Source organism: Peromyscus eremicus, chromosome X, assembly GCF_949786415.1.
Source record: "Peromyscus eremicus chromosome X, PerEre_H2_v1, whole genome shotgun sequence".
NCBI classification, from domain to species: Eukaryota; Metazoa; Chordata; class Mammalia; order Rodentia; family Cricetidae; genus Peromyscus; species Peromyscus eremicus.
This window is the reverse complement of record NC_081439.1, coordinates 34301458-34323050: the sequence shown is the minus strand read 5'-3', so window position 1 is coordinate 34323050 and position 21593 is coordinate 34301458. Positions and strand designations below refer to the sequence as shown.

Below are 21593 nucleotides of genomic sequence, written 5' to 3'. Positions count from 1 at the left end.
GGAGAGGAGGGGAAGGGAGAGGGAGATTGAGAGAAAGAGGGAGAGAGAGGGAGGGAAGGAGATAGAGGGAGAGACAGAGAGGGAGAGACACACAGAGAGATAGTGATTTATTCTGCTAATTTGTCAAGGTGTACATGATGACTTGGGATGAGGAAAAAATCCCCCCCCCCATACAAGAACATCGATTTCTAGAATGTAAGACAGACTGTGTTGGACTATAAAACTTTCATCTGGCATATACCATGTTAATGGGATTCTTTTTCCCCAGCTGGAATGGGACATTGTAATGCCCCCAGCCATCAGACACTTTGTGCTTTTGGAGCTTGAGTTACAACTCTTTTTTCCTCTTGGAGATAATGATTTCATTAGGATGACGACTTTCTGCATATAATAGGATTCTTTGCTCCTTTCCAGTGTTTGAGCACTGGGTAATTGGCCCTTTAGTTAATTAGCAGCAGCTGATAGAATATATGCTACAGTCAGATGCAATTTCTCCCCTTCTCAATTTATTGTGTGCTCTTAGCTGGAAAGATATTTTTAGGACCATGTTCATCGTTCAAGTCTACTGACAGAAAAGAAAATCAATCATTAGGTTCACAGCGCTTAGTTTAAAGGTATAAAATATAATCTTCTGGAGAAAGAAAGGAGAACACTGGGGCTAGGGAGCTAACTCAGTGGGTAAGAGCACTTACCACACCAGCATGAATACCTGAGTTTGAATCTTTGGCACTCGTCTAAAAAAAAGCTATGAAGAGGAATTCAGGAGGGTTGCAGGGACTTGCTTGATGTCAGCTTAGCTCCAGGCTCAGTGAGAGACCCTATGTCAAGGGCATAGGGTGGAAATAGATGGAGTAGGGCACCCCATGTCCTCACCTGGATTCCATGAATGTACACAAGTGTGCACACCTGCAGATACCAACATGTGCATATAAGCACCTCCCATGAAGAAAGGCATATTCTGTAACAAGCCTTCTTGGACCACCAGCCCCCAAATCATGACACGGAGACTTATTGTTAGTTATGAACGCTTGGACTTTTCTTAGGCTTGTCTCACTAGCTCTTATAACTTAATTTAACCTGTTTCTCTTCATCTATGTTTTGCCTTGGGCCCTTTTCTCTTTCTTTCCTTCTGTATGTCCTACTTTTCTGTTTCCTCTGTGTCTGTCTGTCTGGTTTCTGCCTGGCTTACTGGCCCCTGGCATCTCCCTTTCTTTCACCCTCATTCTCTTCTCCTTCTCTTTCTTTCTCCAGCCTAGATTCCTCCTCCTAGTTATTCTCTCTGCCTGCCAGCCCTGCCTATCCCTCTACTGCCTAGATATTAGCTGCTCAGCTTTTTATTAGACCTATCAGGTGCCTTAAGCAGACAAAGCAACATATCTTTACATAGTTATAGTAATATTCTACTATAATATTCTACTCTTCTCCATATATAACCTTCTCTCTCTTTTGCTGGCTTTTGTTTTGGTATCATCTTCTGGGTGTTTCTCATCTCTCAACTTTCCAAGAATACTTGGGATCTTATTGCTACTTGTCACTAGCAGTAGTAACACATGCAGCCACACAGGACTGGATATTAAATGTTTGTGATGGCACTGACACAGAACCCAGTAGAACTGATATTTAGTTCACTGCCATTCACCCTCAAACCACCATGTTGACAGCCAATGGAATCGTCACATCTTTGCATTTTGCTCACGCTAGAAAGCTGCAAGGTACTCATACTTCAACCCTATCTCTTTGGACTTTCTACCTTCCCATTGTAAGTGAGGTACAGTGAAAGCACCGAACTAGACCCCTCTGCAGAGAGAAAGACAGTTTACTGGGGGACAAACTACCAGACTGTCTCGGGGGTAGAGAGCTGCACTTCAGTGGGAGCTAGTCAGCAGGGAGAACTGAACTAACGCAGGCTGTTCAGGTTAACCAGGAACTAGATACATTTTGCTGTTGGGGCCAAATAAGGGCTATAGTGGCTTTCCTGACAAACAGAAACCCACTTCACAAGATTTCTGAGGAAGCCTGAGTTTAGGTTTCTGTTTACTCCGTAAGAACCCAGGCTGTGTTGGACCCTGCTGTTATCTCAGGACTTGTCTGCCATTTTTAGGCCTGTTTTGTGAGCTAACACCCATTAACCCTGTTAATTATTTTCTCTGTAGTATTTATTTTGTATTAAGTGTATTTTGTATCCACAAGTGTGTGTATGCACACCATTGTGCCATGAATCCTAATAGGTCTTAATAATAAAAACCCGGAGTCAACTCTCCTTGCAGCAGTGGTCCTGAGTGCAGAGTCTGAGCTGTGGCAACACTAGTCATGGCTGGACAAGCTTTCAGAAAGTTTCTCCCGCTCTTTGACAGAGTATTGGTTGAAAGGAGTACTGCCAAAACTGTGACCAAAGGTGGCATTATGTTCCCGGAAAAGTCTCAAGGAAAAGTAGTGGAAGCAACAGTAGTGGCTGTGGGATCAGGCACCAAGGAAAGGGTGGAGGGATTCAGCCAGTCAGTGTGAAAGTTGGAGACGAAGTTCTTCTTCCAGGATATGGAGGCACCAAAGTAGTTCTAGACGACAAGGATTATTCTTATTTAGAGAAGGTGACATTCTTGGAAAGTACGTGGACTGAAATCACTGTTGAAATGGTGGCCCATGAAGCTGCCCATTCCTCCGATGGTCTGAACTATTCATCATGTAAATAATTTCCATGCCTCCCTTTTATAATAAACTGATGATGCCTAAACAAACAAACAAACAAACAAACAAACAAACAAACAAACAAACAAACAACCCAGAGTCAGATATCGGGATATATGCTGAGAGATCAGAGAGACAAAGGAACAAGCTACAGCCATCTCTTACCTTGCCAACTCCTCAGCCTGAAAGAGTGCCAAACTCCTGTCTCTGCCTGCCTTATATTCCTCCCTCTGCCCAGCCATATCACTTCCTGTTTCCTCTTCCCTAGTGCTAAGATTAAAGGTGTGTGTGCCTCCCAAGTACTGGGATCAAAGGCATGAGATACCAAGTGCTAGGATTAAAGGTGTGTGCCACCACTGCCTGGCCTCTATGGTTAACTAGTGGCTAGCTCTGCACTCTAAGCTTTATTGTTAGAGCACAAACAAAATATCGCCACACACCATAGTGCATATGTGGGGGTCAGAGAACAACTCGTGTGAGTCAATTCTCCCCTTCTACCATGTGAATCCCAGGAATCAAACTCAGGTCCTCAGGCTTGGTAGCAAGTGCCTTTACTTGCTGACCCATCTCACTAGCCCTCCTAGTACTACATTTTGACTCCTGCAGAAGGAGTATGAAGTGTATGCTGATTAAAAATTAGCCTATATTGTGTTAGAATGATTATGACATATTTTAAAAAGTGGGTGTTTTTTTTTAATTGCCATCCCATCTTTCTTCTTTTTATTTTGTTTTGTCTTCTAGTATCATTTGTATCATTGGGACTGAACCCATGGCCTCATACATACTAGGTGTTCTAGATAGTTCTTGCAAAGATTTATAATGTATACAATGTTCTATCTGCATGCATGCCTGCATACCAGAAGAAGAACTTAGGTCTCATTATAGACAGCTGTGAGCCACCATGTGGTTGCTGGAAATTGAACTCAGGACCTCTGAAGGAAAAGGCAGTGCTCTTAACCTCTGAGCCATCTCTAGTCCCTCTAGATAGTTTTATGTGAACTTGACACAGCTGGAGTAATTTTGGAAGAAGAACCCTCAATTGAGAAAATGTCCCCACCTTGTTGGCCTATGGGAAAGCCTGTGGTGCATTTTCTTGATTGATGATTGATGTGAGAAGGCCCAGCTCACAGTAGGCAGTGTCCTTTCCAGGCTGGTGGTCCTGGCTGCTTTAGGAAAGGAGGCTAAGCAAGGCACGAGAAGCAAGCTAGTAAGCAGCATTTCTCTTTAGCTTCTGCTTCACTCAGTTCCTACCTCCAGATTCTAGCCCTGCTTGAGTTCTTGCCTGGACTTTCCTTGGTGATGAACTGTGATGTAGAACTGTAAGCTGAAAATAAATTACATTGTTCCCAGGTTGCTTTTGGTCATGATGTTTTATCACAGCAATAGAAACCATAATTAAGACAGTAGGCAAGTACTGTATCATGGACATCATTAGCCTGTCTTATCCATTTTTTATTTTAGGATCTTGCTTATCATTTGAACCTCATGTTCCACCATTTATATCTTTATTGTATTGAATCAATTATAATTTTCTTTCTGAAGGAATTGCTATGGCTAGACCACTCATGTAGGGCCAATAATCCTAAAAATCAGGGGCCAGCTTACTTTTTTCATGTGTTTTAAAGGCTTTTAAGGGCATATAATGTCTTTTATTATTTTTATTGTTTTTAATTTCTTATTTATGGGTATATGTGTTTGTGAGGGTATATGCATGTGTGAGTGCAGGTTCCTGTGGAGTCCAGAAGAGGGCGTTGGCTGCCCTGGAGCTGGAGTTGCAGGTGGTTGTGAGCTATTCTACAAGAGCAGCATGCACTTTAAACTACTGAGCCATCTCTCCAGAACCTGGCCACATGCTTTCTGTTGCAATGACTCATATTTGAAGTTGCAGATTAAAGCAGCTCTGGACCAGAAGGGTCATATCTCTGTTGCAATATAACTTGATATAAAAACAGGTCCTGGGAGATGTGGCTCATGGGGATGTTTTCCAACCCTTGTGGTGATGAGAAGCAATATAAAATGTCAGCTGAAGGCCAGAGCTTTGGAGTCACTTGGTTTTTCTCTTCCCATGGTCCCACTCCTCACTGGATAATGTCAGACAGGGCAGTCATCTCTGTGTCTAAGTTTGCTCATCTTTTAAGACAGGAACAATCACACTGACCTTACTGGGTTTTTTATACAGGTAAAGAGTTGTGATATCTCCCATTACATGGAACAGTTTTCTGGTGTTATATCACTAATGGCTTATACTTAAATGAATAAAACAAATTGCTGTTTGTAATTTTTTAAAAAAAGAGTAAAATGTTTGCTGTTCAAGTATGAGGATTTAAATTTGAATTCACAGCACCCGTGTGAAAAAGCCATGTCCTGAGGCTGTGTGGGTCTATCCACAAGGCTGGGTGGCAGGTGTATGTAAGAATGTAATGTCAGAATTAGCTGCTGCTCAGGCCACAGTACTTGCAGGAACCCTTCCCTTCTCATAGATACAGACAGGCAGGCAACCTACTGAGATATTGTCTGTGAGTCTCTAGCTATAAGCCTTCTACATGCCTGAGAATCAGAGAGCCTGGCTGTAGGCTCCTGCCCCGAAATCATTCTTATCTCAGAAGAAGAAGGAGAAGACCCTTCCACTTCTGCCCTGTGGGTCTTGATTTCTCTGGTCTGAACTCTTTTTAGAACTCTGGCCATGCTGTTGTCTATCTGTCCATGGCCTTAGTAACTCTTTTAATAATCTCCTTACCTCTCAAATCTATCTCAGTGGCCCTCCCTTTTGAACCCACATCCCAGACCTTTCAGTGGAGAAGACACAGATGGATCCCTGGAGCTTGCTTGCCAGTATACCTGAAATGGTGAGCTTCATAATCAGTGAAGAGACCCTGTCTCAAACAATAAGGTGGAGAGCAATTGAGGAAGACAATTGACACCCCCCTCCACCTCTGGCTTCCACATGTATGTACACACACACTGACAACCCTTGTAAATAGTCATAATATGTAAAAATATTTATCCTGGTTTCTTGTACCACAGAAGCATTTTAAATTCTGTGAAATGATCATGTTCAATTATTTAAATCCTATTTCCTTGGCATCCACATGCACTTGCACAAACACTGACAACCCCCATTAATAGTCATAATATATAAGAAAAATATTTATCCTGGTCTGGTACCATACAAGCATTTTAATTGCTGTGAAATGATTATGTTCAATTATTTAAATCTTTAATTTCCAGCCATAGTCATTTTGGAACTTTCTTGGGTTTCTCAAGCAGGTAGGCAGACAGACATACCAATAAATACTGTAAGCTACTCCAATCATCCTGGTGAGTGATGCATTTCTGTATGACACAGGGAGTGAGTCCTACATATTGAAAGTCAGTTGCTCAGGGCACAAAGAAAGCTGCTTTGCATAACTCTAAATAGAGTAACATTTAAAGTCCTTGTTTACCAAAGACAGATTCTGCAATGTTTCTCCAAATCTGCACATCTTATAGTTTATTGTTGGCTCAATATAGCAGAAGGTGCCATTGGATCTGTGGTTTGATGCATGATAGGAACACAGCAAGGGGTGTGAAATATGAAACACAATGCAGAATCTATGGCATTTCTCCCATCCTCAAGATTCAGAAATAATTGGGCTGAGGTGGCTCAGCTGGTAAAATGCTTGCTATAGAAGCATGAAGATTTGAATTTGGATCCCTAGCACCTATGTAAAAAATGGGGCATGGTATGTACCTTTGTAATTCCAGTTCTGGTGAGTAGGGAATAGTAAGGTTCTTGGAGCTGGCTGGCCAGTCAGCCTGGCTGAGCTGCTGAACTTGTTTTAATGACAGACTCCTTCTTTAAGACACAGACAGAGTGACTGAGGAACACACCCTGCTTTGACCTCTGGCCTTCACATGCATGCATATACCATAGGACACTCAAGGACATGTGCACACACCCACATGGACATGGACATTCACATGCACACACTAGTAGTTGTGGGAGCCCAAAACAAAGTGTGAGGTTTAAACGGTGATTGAAGCAAAGCTGTGCCACAAGCATGAGATCTTTGCTTCTGGGCTGGAGGTGCGGTTCATTGGTAGAACCCTAGCTCAGCACATGCAAGGCCACAGTTTTGATCCTTACACTTCAAAACAAAGGAAACAAAACAAAACAACACTACCACCACTTTACACTCTCAAACATGTACAACAAATGCACACACACTTTGCTTCCAAAAATATCACAGGAAAAAAACCACAAAATTTTATCAGGTTTATATTACAAATGTGATTTTTGTATGATTTACAAATAAAAACATTTCCACCCAGCTATTGTACAAAAGCAACACTCTCATTAGCAGAAAAGACATATATATATATATATATATATATATATATATATATATATATATATATATAATTTGCATACCATTCTGCTGTGGTGGTTTTTCCTTGGCACATCTGGGATCTTTTATCATGGTGTCATTAATTTTGGGAATGTGTTGTCTAATATTCTAGTGCTAGGAATACATGTGCTTTAAAGTGATTTTAAAAATCATGGGAGCCAACAGCTCTGAGATAGACAGCCAGATTGACCTTGCTGAGAATGGCAGATGTATAGTGGGAATTCCTTCATGTGGCTTCAGCTGAGAGCAGGGGGTCAGTCCAGTTAGCAGCTTGCTGCTGGCCTGAGGATTGTTGTTTTTCTTGACTGGAGCCCAGAGGGATCATGAGTTTGCGATGTAGGCAGGTGGTGGGTTTGCTCATTGTGATTTACTGACTATTAGTTACTTTTTTATTCCTGTGACAAAACACCATGACCAAGGCAACTTATAAAAGAAAAAAATTTGTTCAGACTTCCAGTTGCAGAGGGTTAGAATCCAGTGATGGCAGAGTGGAGGCAGCCTGTGCCAGGCATGATGGCTGGAGCAGAAGCCAGGGCCTCACATTTTGAACTGTAAGCACAAAGCAGAGAGAGCAAACTAGAAATGACGTGAGTCTTCAAATTCTCAAAGCCTGCATCTGGTGACACACTTCCTCCAATAAGGCCACACCTCCTAAGCGTCCCCAAACAGTGCCACCAGCTGTGGACTGAGCACTCAAATGCCCAAGACAATTAGGGAACATTTCATTCAAGCCACCAACTGACTAATGCCTTTTCCTTTAGTGTCACCTGTCTGGTGTCTTCCCTAACTTAGGTGTGTGGGAAGAGGTGGCTGCCTCTTGTCTGTCTCATCAGAATTGTGTAAGTCTAAACAACATTCCCTTTTGTCCCCTCCTGGGTCGTGGTTGCTCTCAACAAGCATACCAAACTGTTGAAAGTTGAAGGGGACGCTCAATACTCCCTTTTAAAACTGAGCACACAGGTCTCTGTCTCTTGAAAACCTTTGGGATCTCTCCACTGGACCCTCCTACTACATGCTCTGTTGTTTCTTGTATCAGGCTATCACTGTACGGAAATTTTTTTTTTCCATCAAAATCTCTGCTCTTATGTCTGGAATAAAGTGGTAATATGGTGCCTTTCTCAAGACATAGCTGCACAATAGTTGAGAATGTTAAGCACTATTAAATCACTCAGCAGTGTTGGGAAAATGGCTCAGTCAGTAAAGTGCTTGCTGTGTAAACATGAGAATTTAGTTCAATAGCCAGAAACCGTGTAAAATAGCCATGTGTGGTAGAGTACATTTGTCATCTCAGGGCTGAGAGGTGGAGACAGGAGGATCCCCAGGGCTCATTGGCCAGCTAGCCTAGTCTACTTGGTTATTCCATTTTCTTGTCTCAAAAAACAAGGTGTTTGCACATAAGGAATGGCATCTGATATTGGTCTCAGGCCTTCATACATGTGTTCACTTAAGCAGATATATACACTCCCACATGAACATGGACATATACATATGTCTGCACAAGTAATCACTGAAGGTTATTTTAAATGAGCTGATACATGTACAGGAATTACCAATGTCAGACCTCTACAAGCCCTTGATGAAGTTCTGCATTAGTTGGTGTCTTAGTTTGGGTTTCTACTGCTGTGACACCATGACCACAAAACAAGTTGGGGAGGAAAGGGTTTATTCAGCTTACACTTCCATATTGCTGTTCACCACTGAAGGAAGTCAGGACAGGATCCTGGAGGCAGGAGCTGATGCAGAGGCCATGGCGGGGTGCTGGTTACTGGCTTGCTTCCCCTGGCTTGCTCAGCCTGCTTTCTTATAGAGCCCAGGACCACCAGCCCAGGTATGGCACCACCCGCCATAGGCTGGGCCCCTCCCCCACTGATCACTAATTGATCTAATTGATCACTAATTGAAAATGTCTTATAGCTGGATCTCATGGAGGCATTTCCTCAACTAAAATCTCCTTCCTCTCTTTTGACTCTAGCTTGTGTCAAGTTGACACACAAAACCAGCCAGTACAGTTGGGATTGTTCTGCCAAAGGCAACAGAACCCCACGGACCAAAATTGAAACCAGGAAGAATGTTCTTGCCTTGCTTAAGAAGAGGAGCTCACGAGGGGCAAGGTGAGACAGTGGCCCTATGATTGGGCCAGAGTTGTAGGCATTTCCTCATTGGCTCCACCACTGATATAATTGATGCCTTTGTCCTCCTGGTTGCACAGCTGCAGGGCAGCTGTCTCTTCTGGCTCAGATCTCTATAAAGACAGGAAGAAATGGAAACAGACCAGTGTCCAAGATACAGCTGTGACAACTACCTGTCACCTATTTCTCATTGACCAGGACTGAGTTAGCCACTGGACAGGGGTTGTGTATGAGGCAGACTCCACTAGCTCACATAGTCACCTAGAGGTGCTTTTTCTTTCACTGCTCTGCCCATGTTCCAAAGGGAAGTTTATGTGTTGATATCCCAGTTGGTAGGCTATGGGATCAGTACAAGCTAACCTGAGCTTTGCATGTCCTATTTAGCTAAGGATGCTCTTGAACTCCCGATCTTCCTGCCTCTGCTTCCTGAGTGCTGAGATCACAGTTATGCACCACCATGCCTGATTTTACATGGTGCTGGGGATGAAACCCTAGCTTTGTGTGTGCACTCTACCAGCTGAGCTACATCCCCAACCTCTCCGCTCTTGTTTCTGTCTTCTGTCCTGGATCTTCATCCAGGTAACTCATTAACCAATAGAATCGAAACATTCCAAGATTACTTGGCTGTGTCAACAATTTCTGTTCTGTGTTATTCAATGAAATACTGGGTTGACTGGCATTTGTGGCTCACTTGTTAAGATGTGTGTTGTGTGTGTTGCATATACTGAATGCATGTCTGTGTATGGATATGCTGTGTGCAATGTGTGGAGGCCAGAGGTGGGCTTCTGATATCATCCTCTATCGCTCTCTAATTTTTATTTATGTATGTATTTATAGACATGTTTTCTCACTGAATATGGAGTTCATCATTTCGGCTAGACTAGCTGGCCAGTGAGTTTCTGGATCTACCATCTTAACCCTCCTGCATTAGAGTTACAGGTGCTGTTTTTCTTGGGTGCTGGGAATCTAAACACATGTGCTCATGCTTGGGTGTCATACACTTTACCTGCTAAGCCACCATAGCAGCCCAATTGTGGTTGTCTTTTTTAAAATACTACCTGAGTTGAGTGGCTCTTTGATTTGATGATTTGTGCATGGCTCTTCATGTAGGGGGTAGGGTGGGGGTAAAATAGGGAATTTCTATCTCTATGTCAGCATCCAGTAAGCAAGTTTGATCATTATATTTTTTTCATGGAGATAATTGATTATGTATGGGAGCAGACTGAAGGAGCAATGTGTTTTGATGCATGGGTGCTGTGCTAATGATACACTGCATATGTATTATACAAATGCACATACCTCCAAAGAATTTTTGCAAGAGAACATGCCCAATTTTTTTAAAACAACAACTTCAGTTAAAGCAACAGACTTGAAAAATAGCATTCACCAGTAAGAAACCATTTATGGAATTAAATGCAGACAAGCTATTTTTAGAATGAACACCTTTCTGTTTCAATAGGAAAAAAATATGACTTCACAGATTTGAGATGCTAGATAAAATTAATGGGAGGAGGAAAGGAACAGCACAGAGTGTGAGTAGGAAATTATTTTTCTTTTGGATTCCAGGCATCCCAGCCACCAAACTAAAAATTGGCCCTCTTTCAAGAGAAAACAAGATTTCCTGCCAGCTATGTTTTGATTATTAATCTGAATGCTGTTCAGTTTGGCTTGGAGACAGCAGTCTTGTGGAATACAGATTCATAAATGGTTCTTCACATTTGACGTCAATGTAAAGTCTGTCAATTTTTGAGCCTGCATATTTTGCAAAAAATATCAGGCCTCAGCATCTTCTTTCTAGTTTGGAATGGATTCAGGAAAATGTCCTTGGCTTCCAAATAGCTTTAAATAAGGCTTGGATGCTCTGGGAAGCCAGGCCTGGGGCTTTTGTTACTTCTAGGTAAGGACAGAGATTTTAAGTCATCGATGCCCTAAAAGGCCTGAGCCTATAAATAAGCGGAAATGTGACATTCTCCATGCTCCCTAACCCCAATATTTTCACATAAACATGCATGCCTGGCCTGAGAGTGACCTAAGACAGTCAAATGGAGAAACAACAAAAACAGAGTGAGGAAATCCATCATCTATGTCATTGCTGGATAGCACACATTCTACTGAAACCTTTTCTGTCTCCCAAGGTTTCCAGCCCCCTACAACTTCTGCTTCTAAGTTTCCTGGAAAAGAAGAGAGAAAAGAGGAGGCTGACTTCCCTCAGGTCTTTGTAAGTTCCTGTGTAATCTCGCCCAAGAAATTTTATCTGATACTTGCCATGATGCTATCTGTGTGTACATCCTACAATGATATAAACAGCATTCTGTGGCTTATAAGACCCCAAATGAGGTGATTGCTTACTGCCTCTTGGGTTCTTTCTACTTCTTCACTATCAGCAAGCAACCTTCCTTAAATCTGTGATCCTTGGTTTTTCAGTACTCAGTGTAATCTCTCAGCCTCTGCATGGATATATTCCTAAGTATGGATATCATGCATTTAATATTTGGGTATTATTGTAACAAAGTATTGTATCTAAATCTTCCAATGATGATATGCATGTGCACATCAATGATGATCAATTAACATTTGTATGTATATGCTATGTATTTATCATTATATATATGTACTATCTCTGTATCATATAATATAAATTATCTATTTGTTCATATCCATGCTTTCTTCCTTCCTTTCTACCTACCTACTTATCATCTACCTATCCTTTATGCATGTATCTGTGTTTATATTATCTATCTATGTATGTATCTATCCATACAGTTATCTGTCATCTATCCACCCAACTATATCTTTATATAGCTATACATTTGTCCTAGTTAGGGTTACTATTGCTGTAATGAAACACCATGAGCAAAAGCAACTTGGGGAGGAAATGGTTTATTTTACTTCCAGTTCCATATAACAGTTCATCATCAAATGCAATGAGGGTAGAGATTCAAGCAGGGCAGGAACCTGGAGGCAGGAGCTGATGTAGAGGCCATGGAGGAATGCTGTTTATTGGCTTGCTCCTCATGGCTTGCTCATCCTGCCTTCTTATAGAACCCAAGACCACCAGCGCAGGGATAGCACCATCCATAATTGGCTGGACCTTCCCTATCAACTAATTAAGAAAATGCCCTACAGTCCTGATTATAGCCTGATCTTTGGTGACATTTTCTCAGTTGAGGTTCTCTCCTCTCAGATGACTTACAGCTTATATCAAGTTGGAATAAAACTAGCCAGCATAGCATCCATGCATTATGTGTCTGTCTGTCTATGTATCTATCTATGGTATGCATGTATGTATGTATGTATGTATGTATCTATCTATCTTCTATACAATATCCCTGCATCCATCTATCTAGCATCTATCCTTCTAAATATTTTTTCTTTTTTAAAAATTCCCTTTTTATTTTTTTGATATTATCATGTAATTACATTTATCCCTACCCTTTGCTCCTTCCAAACTCTCCCACATATCCCTCCTCACTTTCTTTCAAATTGATGGCCTCTTTTTTCACTGTTATCATATGCATATACATATATGTATACACATATATATTCCTAAATATAATCTGTTTGGTCTGTACAGTTGTCTTAGGGTTTCTATTGTTATGAAGAGATGCCATGACTACAGCAACCCTTATAAAGGAAAACATTTAACTGGGGTGGCTTGCTTACAGTTTCAGAGGTTCAGTCCATTATCATCATGGTGGGAAGCATGGTGGCATGCAGGCAGACAAGGGGCTGGAGCTGAGAGTGCTACATCTTGACTAGAAGGCAGCAGGAAGTCGACTAACAGTCACACCAATGGAAACTTGAGCAAAAAGAGACCTCAAAACCTGCCCCCACAGTGATACACTTCCTCCAATAAGGCCACACTTACTCCAACAAAGCCACACCTAATAGTGCTACTCCTTATGAGCTTATGAGGGCTAATTACATTCAAACTACCACAATAATGTTTGAATTCTTTCAGTCATGTTTGCAGACCTTTGACATACCAATTGGTGTGCTCTTCCTTCGGGAAGACCACTTCTGTTCTCAGCTTTGCTCAATTGCCTATAATTCTTTGTGTAGGGTTGAAGCCTTATGGGCTTCTCCCTGTCCACTTCAGCATATCTATTGGTATCATCTTTGTTCAGTTCACATATGGGCAATTATGTTGGTGAGACTTTATGGGTGTAGCTTCTGATATTACAAGGAGACACAATATAATAGTAAACTTCTTGATCCTCTGGCTCTTACAATCTTTCTATCCCCTCTTGTTCAATGTTCCTTGAGCCGTAAGGACAGGAATTATTTTGTATCTGTATCCATAGGGACTGGGCTCCACAACTCTGTATTTTGATTGTGGTTTTCTGTATTGGTCTCTACCTGTTGCAAAGAGAAGTTTTCTGGATGAAGTGTAAAGGAAGACTATATTTATATATGGGTATAAGGACAAATGTTTATAGATTGTCATTAGGGATTATGCTTGTTTAGTAAATTAGAGAGCATAGGTTCTCCTCCAATAACCATGACTTTACTAGCACTGAATAGTTAACTAGGTTTCCAGTACCAGGCATGTCTTCCTTCTTGTTGAGTGAGTCTAAAGTCAAATTAGAGAGCTGTTGGTTACCACCAAGGTATGCATGCCACTACTGCACCGTTAGGGTTATCGTGCCATGCTGGTCATTGATGTGGTTTATAGGCATCATGTCTGGGCAGAATTGTTGTTTGCCTCCTTCCTTTGGAAGCTTGCATGGTGTCTTCTGGTACCATGAAAACTAATCCTTAGGAAAGAGGGCATTCAAGTCAGTTACAACTCTGGGACCTCTTTAAAAATGTATATATATGTGTGTGTGTGTGTGTGTGTGTGTGTGTGTGTGTGTGTGTGTGTGTGTGTATTAGCCATGTGTGTGCAGGTACCAATAAAGTCCAGAAGAGTGTATCAGATCACATGGAGCTGGAGTTACAGGCAGTTGTGAGCTGCTCAATATGGGTTCTGGGAATAGAACTTGGGTCCTCTGGAAAAGCAGCAAGTATTCTTGACTGTAGAGTCATCTTCTAGCCTCAATCTGTGCATCCTTTCATGCAGTCATCTATCAGCTGTTTTTAAAGTATCTATATATCTATACATTTCTCTGTTTCTTATACCTATTTATAGATATGTCTATGCATCTGTCTCCTATTTATGCATCTATTTATTTATCTATCATTTATCTATCTACCTATACATCTACCTACCTACCTATCTATATCATCTGTCTGTCTGTCTGACTGTCAATAACTTCAAGGAAATGGGATATTGACATAGTTCTCAAAATTAACACCACACAAGAAAGCATTCACCAGGTATTTCTGCATCTGTGCTTCATGGAGGAGGCGTGCTGAAACCCAAGTTTCTGTTTTTTTCTATTTTAAGCTCCTCTCACTGGTAACTGGAATTACCTGCCAAAGGAAATTCCACGGCTCAGTGGTGAGAATCTCCTACAGGCAATTTCAACTAATTAGAGGGAAAAATGTCCTAATTTACAAGGGAAAAGACAGTTGTCTCAAGAATAATTAATTTCTACTATGAAATATGCATATATTAGTATGGTTACCTTCAAAAATTAATTACCCCGTCTTTGACTATTTATCTTTCCTGGAATGCTGCTTACTTCAAAATGTAATTAAAATATTTAGCACATAACAAGTGGAAAATCATTGCTCTGCTGCTATGTAGCCAGCATGTGAGGAAAGAAATACTGGGTTATAAACATGTTGCAATTTCTCATTTTAATTCCTTTGGGCAAAGGATATTGGGCATTTCTTCTGAGATAATCATATCTGAATTTATTCTGGGCTTTCTAGAGATTTGAGATTAGCCTCTGCTTAGTAATGTTATGGTGGATGAGAGAACAAATTTTTAAAAAAATCTCCTGCGGCTGTTTGCATCTCAAGATCTGTAGTGGTTGATGGTACATCTGTTTTGGTGACTTCACAGCTGGGCCCAATAATACTTCTGTTGGAGATAGAATAGGGAGTGTTCTGTATAACTACCTCATCAGTCACTATAGCCAGTTTGTCAATTATTGCCAACTTTCCTATTCCTTCTGGAAGTTTCTTTCTTTCTTTTTTTCTTTTCTTTTGTTTTTTTGAGACAGGATATCCTTAGCTGTCCTAGAACTCACTCTGTAGACCAGGCTGACCTTGAACCCCCAGAGATGCACCTGACTCTGCCTGGGATTAATGGTGTGTGCCACCACACCCAACTCCTTCTAGAAGTTCCTATCATCACAGCAGAAGGTAGAGTCTATTTCTTTTTTCTTTAAATCTGAGTTGTATTTTGCCCTTCCCCCCTCCTCCATCTCTACAAGTAGATTTTGGCATCCATCTTATCCCTGAATATTTACTGTGGGAATTTAGCCTCCACCTTGCAAGGAAAACCACATATGAAGAGGTCATGTATTAGCTGTCCAACCAATAGGCTGAGATAATTAATGTCAACATCAACTTCCAAACATATGACTGAGTGGTATTTTTTTAGGTGATTTCTGAATTCTCATGTATCCCACTCTAGCCTTGAATTTCCTATGTAATCAAAGATAACCTTAAACTCCTGATCCTCCTGCTTCCAACTCCTGAATGCTGGGATTACAGATGTATTCCACCATGCCCAGTTTATACAGCGTTGGGGATCCAACACAGGGTTTTATGCAAGTACCAGGCAAGCACTCTACCAACTGAGCTACATTATCATTTCCAGAATGAATCTTCAGTAGATTTTATCCCCCCACCTTTGAGTGGCCCTTGCTAAGACTAATGTAAATGACTCGTGAAAAGACAGCCAAGTATCTCCCCCCAACTGGTGTGTGTGTGTGTGTGTGTGTGTGTGTGTGTGTGTGTGTGTGTGTGTATGTGTCTGTCTGTCTATCTGTCTGTCTGTCTGTTTCTGTATCTGTCTCTCTTTTGAGACAGGTTTTCTCTGTGTAGTTCTGGCTGTTCTGGAACTCACTGTGTAGACCAGGCTGGCCTTGAACTCAGAGATCCACCTGCTTCTGCTCCAGTGTGCTGAGATTAAAGGCATGCGCCACCACTGCCTGGTGCACGAGACTCTCTTTTATAGAAGTCTATATTCACACTCGGTAAGTTCTAACTTTTAAAAATTCTCTTGACCCTTGTGCTTAAAAATCTATATTAAAATATCTTTTATAAACCCCAACTTTGCTTCATACCGGCTTGTCCTGAAATTCTTTATTACATCAAAGCTAAGGATTTGGTCCATAAAAGATTAGATTAAGGGAACTCCTGAGGCTGCTGCCTGTGACAGCGTGGAGTTGCATTTCTATCTCTGCTGTCACCAACAGAGCAGAATAGTGAATGTTTGCTTGCAAGGTGCTGTATGATGCAGAGAGGCAAGGCTGCCCAGAAAGTATTGCTAACAGGATTAGATCTCACAGAAATGCCTTCAGAATTTACCACCAAAATTGCTGTAGCCATTGTAGCAGCAATGTGGGAAAGTTCTCCTGATGATAAAGCTTGCTCCTCTCCTCCAGCAGTAGCAATTGCCTTCAGAATTGGGTTGAAGCAATCAGCTGCACAGACTTTCCTCCACATGGTCTCTATGGATGGCACTAATGGAAACTCATTTTTACCATTGTCAATGGCTCTTCTCTCTGACAAGAACATATGCTACCCTGGGGATCACCCTGTCGCTTTTAACAGGATGTATGTTCTGCCAGCTTTAATACAAACCCTTCCATCTCTTTGTCAGATGCTGCCAAGGCATTTTACAGCAACTGTGATGATCTGCTTTCTCCAAGTGCTGATTGTGTTTTGGAGTTGACAACACAAGAAGCCCATATAGATGGATTGTAGGGATTCCATATCTATCAGGACTGGCAGCCACCTTCTGTCTATATAAGCCCAAATCTAGAGAATTGAAATGGAAGCCTGAAAGTGTATGAAAAATACATGTCTTCTGTGAAGTAGAATTTTAGAACCCTTGCTATCTATTAGGAGTTCCTGTATGGATTTGGAAAGATAGCTCAATCTATAAAGTGCTTGCCAAATGTCTTATGTTAAGATTTCTATTGTTGTGATTAAACGCCATGACCAAAAGCAACTTGTGGAGGAAAGGGTTTATTATATCTTACAGTTTATAAGTTCATCATCCAGGGAAGTCAAGACAGGAACTCAAAGAAGGAACCTGGAGGCAGTAACTGATGCAGAGGCCATGGATGAGTGCTGCTTACTGGCTTGCTCCTCATGGCTTGCTCAGCCTGCTTTCATATAGAACCCAGGACCACCAGCACAGGGATGGCCCCACCCACAATGGGCTGTATCCTTTCATATCAACCACTAATTAAGAAAATGCCTTACTGACTTGCCTACAGCCCAATCTTATGGAGGCATTTTCTCAATTGAAAATCCCTCTTTCCAAACGACTATAGCTTGTGTCTAGCTAACATAAAATTAGCCAGTATACTGTACAAGTATGAGGATCTAAGTTAAATCCCCTGTACCCACAAAGAAGTTGAGAGTGGTAGCATGTATCTGTTCCTATAGATGGAGGGGTGGTAATGGAAGATCCTTGGAGCTCATGACCAGTTAGCCTAATTGAACTGGTGAGCTCCAGGTCAGTGAGAGATCCAAATAACGTGGAGAATGACTATAGAAGACACAAGGTATTGGCCTCGGGCCTCCTCATACATGTATACATATGTATACACACACACACACACACACACACACACACACACACACACACAGAGAGAGAGAGAGAGAGAGAGAGAGAGAGAGAGAGAGAGAGAGAGAGAATAAGGTAGATGTTTCCTGAGGAATGATACCCAAAGTTGTCATCTGGGCTTCACACATATGTACACATACCTACATATATGCACACATGAATACAAACATGCACACAATTCCTCTTTATAAAGGCTTTTTTCTTTTAGCAAATTACACTAAAGCCTTCCTGGATGGGTATCAACAGGTCTAGGCCCTTAAGTGCATAAATCCATGTGTGGAATATTGACATAATCCAGGCAAAATACTCATACACTTAAAATAAGAATAAATAACTAATAAAAATATTGGCCAAGGAAATAGTGTATTTATAGTGTGGGCAAGGAATAGAGAGCCTAATTTTCCCTGGGTCCTTCATACTTGTGTTTATTGGATGGTTCACAGAAAGCTGAGGGCAAAGGTGAGAACACATGTAACTTTTAGCTGAGAATAAGGTCCTTTCTTGATGATAATGGGCCCCGGGTCCCAGGTTGCCTCCCTTTTCTCTGTTAGAGACTTCTTTTTTTGAGACATATAGCTCTGGAACTTGCTTTGCAGACCAGGTTGATCTTGAACTCACAGAGATCTGCCTGCCTCTGTGCCCTAAGTGCTAGGATTAAAGGCATGCACCACCACATTGTTACAGAGACCTTTTCAAAATAAAGAGTGTGGCTTGAAGAAAATGGGGTCTCAAAGATGCCTCATTTTTGAAAAAGAATTGGGAATTTTTTTTGATTATTTAATTTTTTTCATTTATTTTCCCTCCCAACCACAGTTTCCTCTCCCTCCTTTCCTCCTGCTCCCCCCACCTCTCATCTACCTCCCTCCCCATCCACTCTTCCTCTGTTTCTATTCAGAAAGGGGCAGGCCTCCCATGGGAGTGATCAAAGCATAGCATATCAAGTTGAAGCAGGACAAGCTCCACACCCTGCATCAAGGCTGGATGAGGAGATAATCCAGCATGGGGAACAGGTTCCCAAAAGCTAGCTAAGCGCCAGGGACAGGTCATGATCTCACTGCTAGGAGCCTCACAGTCAGACCAAGCTACACAACTGTCACACACATGCGGAGGGTATAGGTCAGTCACATGCAGGCTCCATAAGTCCAGAGTCCATGAGCTCCCACAAGCTGTCTCTGTGGGTTCCCCTGTCATGACCTTGAGCCCCCTGGCTTGGATAATCCCTCCTCCCTTTCTCAGCAGAACTCCTGGAGCTCGGCCCAGTGCCTGGCTGTGGATCTCTGCATCTGCTTTCATCAGTTACTGTATAAAGGCTTTCTGATGGCAATTAGGGTAATCACCAATCTGAAAACAGTAGATGGCCAGTTCAGGCACCTTCTCCTCTATTGCTAGGAGTCTTAGCTGGGGTTATCCTTATGGATTCCTGGGAGTTTCCCTGGCACCCAGGTTTCTCCCTAACCTTGAAATGCACCCCCCATCAAGACGTCTCTTTTGTTATTCTCCCTCTCAGCCCTGCTCCCAACCATATTGTTCATGTTCCCATCCCCCTCTGCCCCTACCACCACTTTACCCAGGAGATCTCATTTATTTTCCCTTCCTAGGGAAATCCATGCATCCCTCTTTGGGTCCTCCTTGTTATCTAGCCTCTCTCAGGCTGTGGATTGTAGCCTGGTTAGACTACATTTTATTCCTAATATCCACTTATAAGTGAGTACGTACCATTTTTGTATTTCTGGGTCTGGGTTACCTCACACAGAATGATTTTTTTTCTAGTTCCATCTATTTGCCTGCAAGTTTCATGATGTCATTTTTTTTTTAAACAGCTGAGTAGTTCTCCACTGCGTAAATGTACCACATTTTCCTTATTCATTCTTAAGCTGAGGAGCATCTAGGGTGTTTCCAGGTTCTGGCTATTACAAATAATGCTGCTATGAACATAGTTGAGCAAGTGTCCTTGTGGTATGGTTGAACATCCTTTAGGTATATGACCAAGATGAGTATAGCTGGGTCTTGAGGTAGTTTTATTCCCAATTTTCTGAGAAACTGCCATATTGATTTCCAAAGTGGCTATACAAGTTTGCACTCCCACTAGCAGTGGAGGAGTGTTCTTCTTACTCCACATCCTCTCCAACATAAGCTGTCCTCAGTGTTTTTGGTTTTAGCCATTCTAACAGGTGTAAGATGGTATCTCAGAGTTGTTTTGATTTGCATTTCCCTGATGACTAAGGATATTTAACAAGTCTTTCAGTGTATCTCTGCCCTTTGAGATTTTTCTGTTGAGAACTCTCTGTTTAGATCTGTACCCCCTTTTTAATTGGATTATTTGGTATTTTGATGTCTAGTTTCTTGGGTTCTTTATATATTTTGGAGATCAGCTCTCTGTCAGATGTGGGTTTGTTCTCAAATGTTACTAAGGACCAGCCTTAATAATATTCTTCCTAGGGACCCAGAAGGGAAGCTACTAACAGCGAGAATTATTTTCAGGAAATGAATCTAAGTACACCAAGCTCTCTGTCAATCTACCTTATTCCTCTGGGATAAAATCCCATCTACACAGCTTCAGTTCTGTTCTTGTACCTTGCTGCTTTCTTGCCTGATTTCTCTCTACATTTATCTGCTGTCCCCTTTATGTTCTATCTTAATTCTTTCATCTTAGTTCTGCCCCATCTAGGTTCTTATCCATCTAGTTCTTTCTCATATTAGCTCCTCTCCCATCTCCTTCTTTTTCATCTTGTTCTTCCTCATCTTGTTCTTCCCCATCTGGCTCTTCCTCATCTTCCATCTCATTCCTCCAGTACTCTCTTCTAGCCCTTCAATCTAATTCTTCCCCATCTCAGTTTGTTCCTCTCCAGTTTTTACCCATCTAGTTCTTCCATTCTCTTTTCTTTTCTCCATCTAGTCCCTCTCTGAAAAATAAAACTGCCCCTTTATCCCTTTGACCCTTATCTCTCCAAGCTATCTCTGCTCCCACAGTTTCTGGCAGGGTGGGAGGAAGTATGGTCAGTCACTAGGCAACTTGGCTGAGCAACTAGATGTACCTGTAAGTAGGATCCCTTTAGTTTTGAGTTAATTGTTAAGGGTGGATCTAAAACTAGAGATAAGACTTTGGAAAGGAGAATGCTAAGCTTGATTAGCACATCCATCAGGCCTTCTCAAACAGATAGTCTGGATGCTTAAGTCTGTTCTTAGAGAGTACAGAGGTATCTCGGATAAGATACTTTTGTTCCTCTGGGGATGGTCCTGGCCAGATACTGCTAATGACAATAACTACAGAAAGGCCTGAAATTAGGGATCCTGTCTGCATTACTGCTCAGAAGGTTATCTAAATATTCCTTTAGTAGAGGGGAAATTGTGCCCAAAGAATGATGGAAAAACTACAATAGCACGCAAAAAATTCATAGTAGGAAATGGCTAATAATCAAAAGCCAATATCGCCAAGACTCCTTGAGCCTCAGCTTAACCTCGGGAAGGGAAGGCCCTTGGCTTCTTCCAGGTATTAGCTTGTCATAATCAGCTGAAATCCTACTTCATTTATTTTTGCAGCTTACAGCAGTTGGTGAAAATCTTTTCCCGTTCTCTAGGCTGCTGTTTTGCCCTATTGATAGTGTCCTTTGCCTTACAGAAGCGTCTCAGTTTCAGGAGGTCCCATTTATTGTCAACCTTAGTGTCTGTGCTACTAGTGTTATATTTAGGAAG

General features: G+C 41.7%; 1 pseudogene; it reads left to right on the top strand.

Moving 5' to 3' along the window:
- The first annotated feature begins 2310 nt into the window (after positions 1 to 2310).
- LOC131899991 (10 kDa heat shock protein, mitochondrial-like) lies at positions 2311 to 2617 on the top strand (annotated as a pseudogene).
- Positions 2618 to 21593: the final 18976 nt, after the last annotated feature.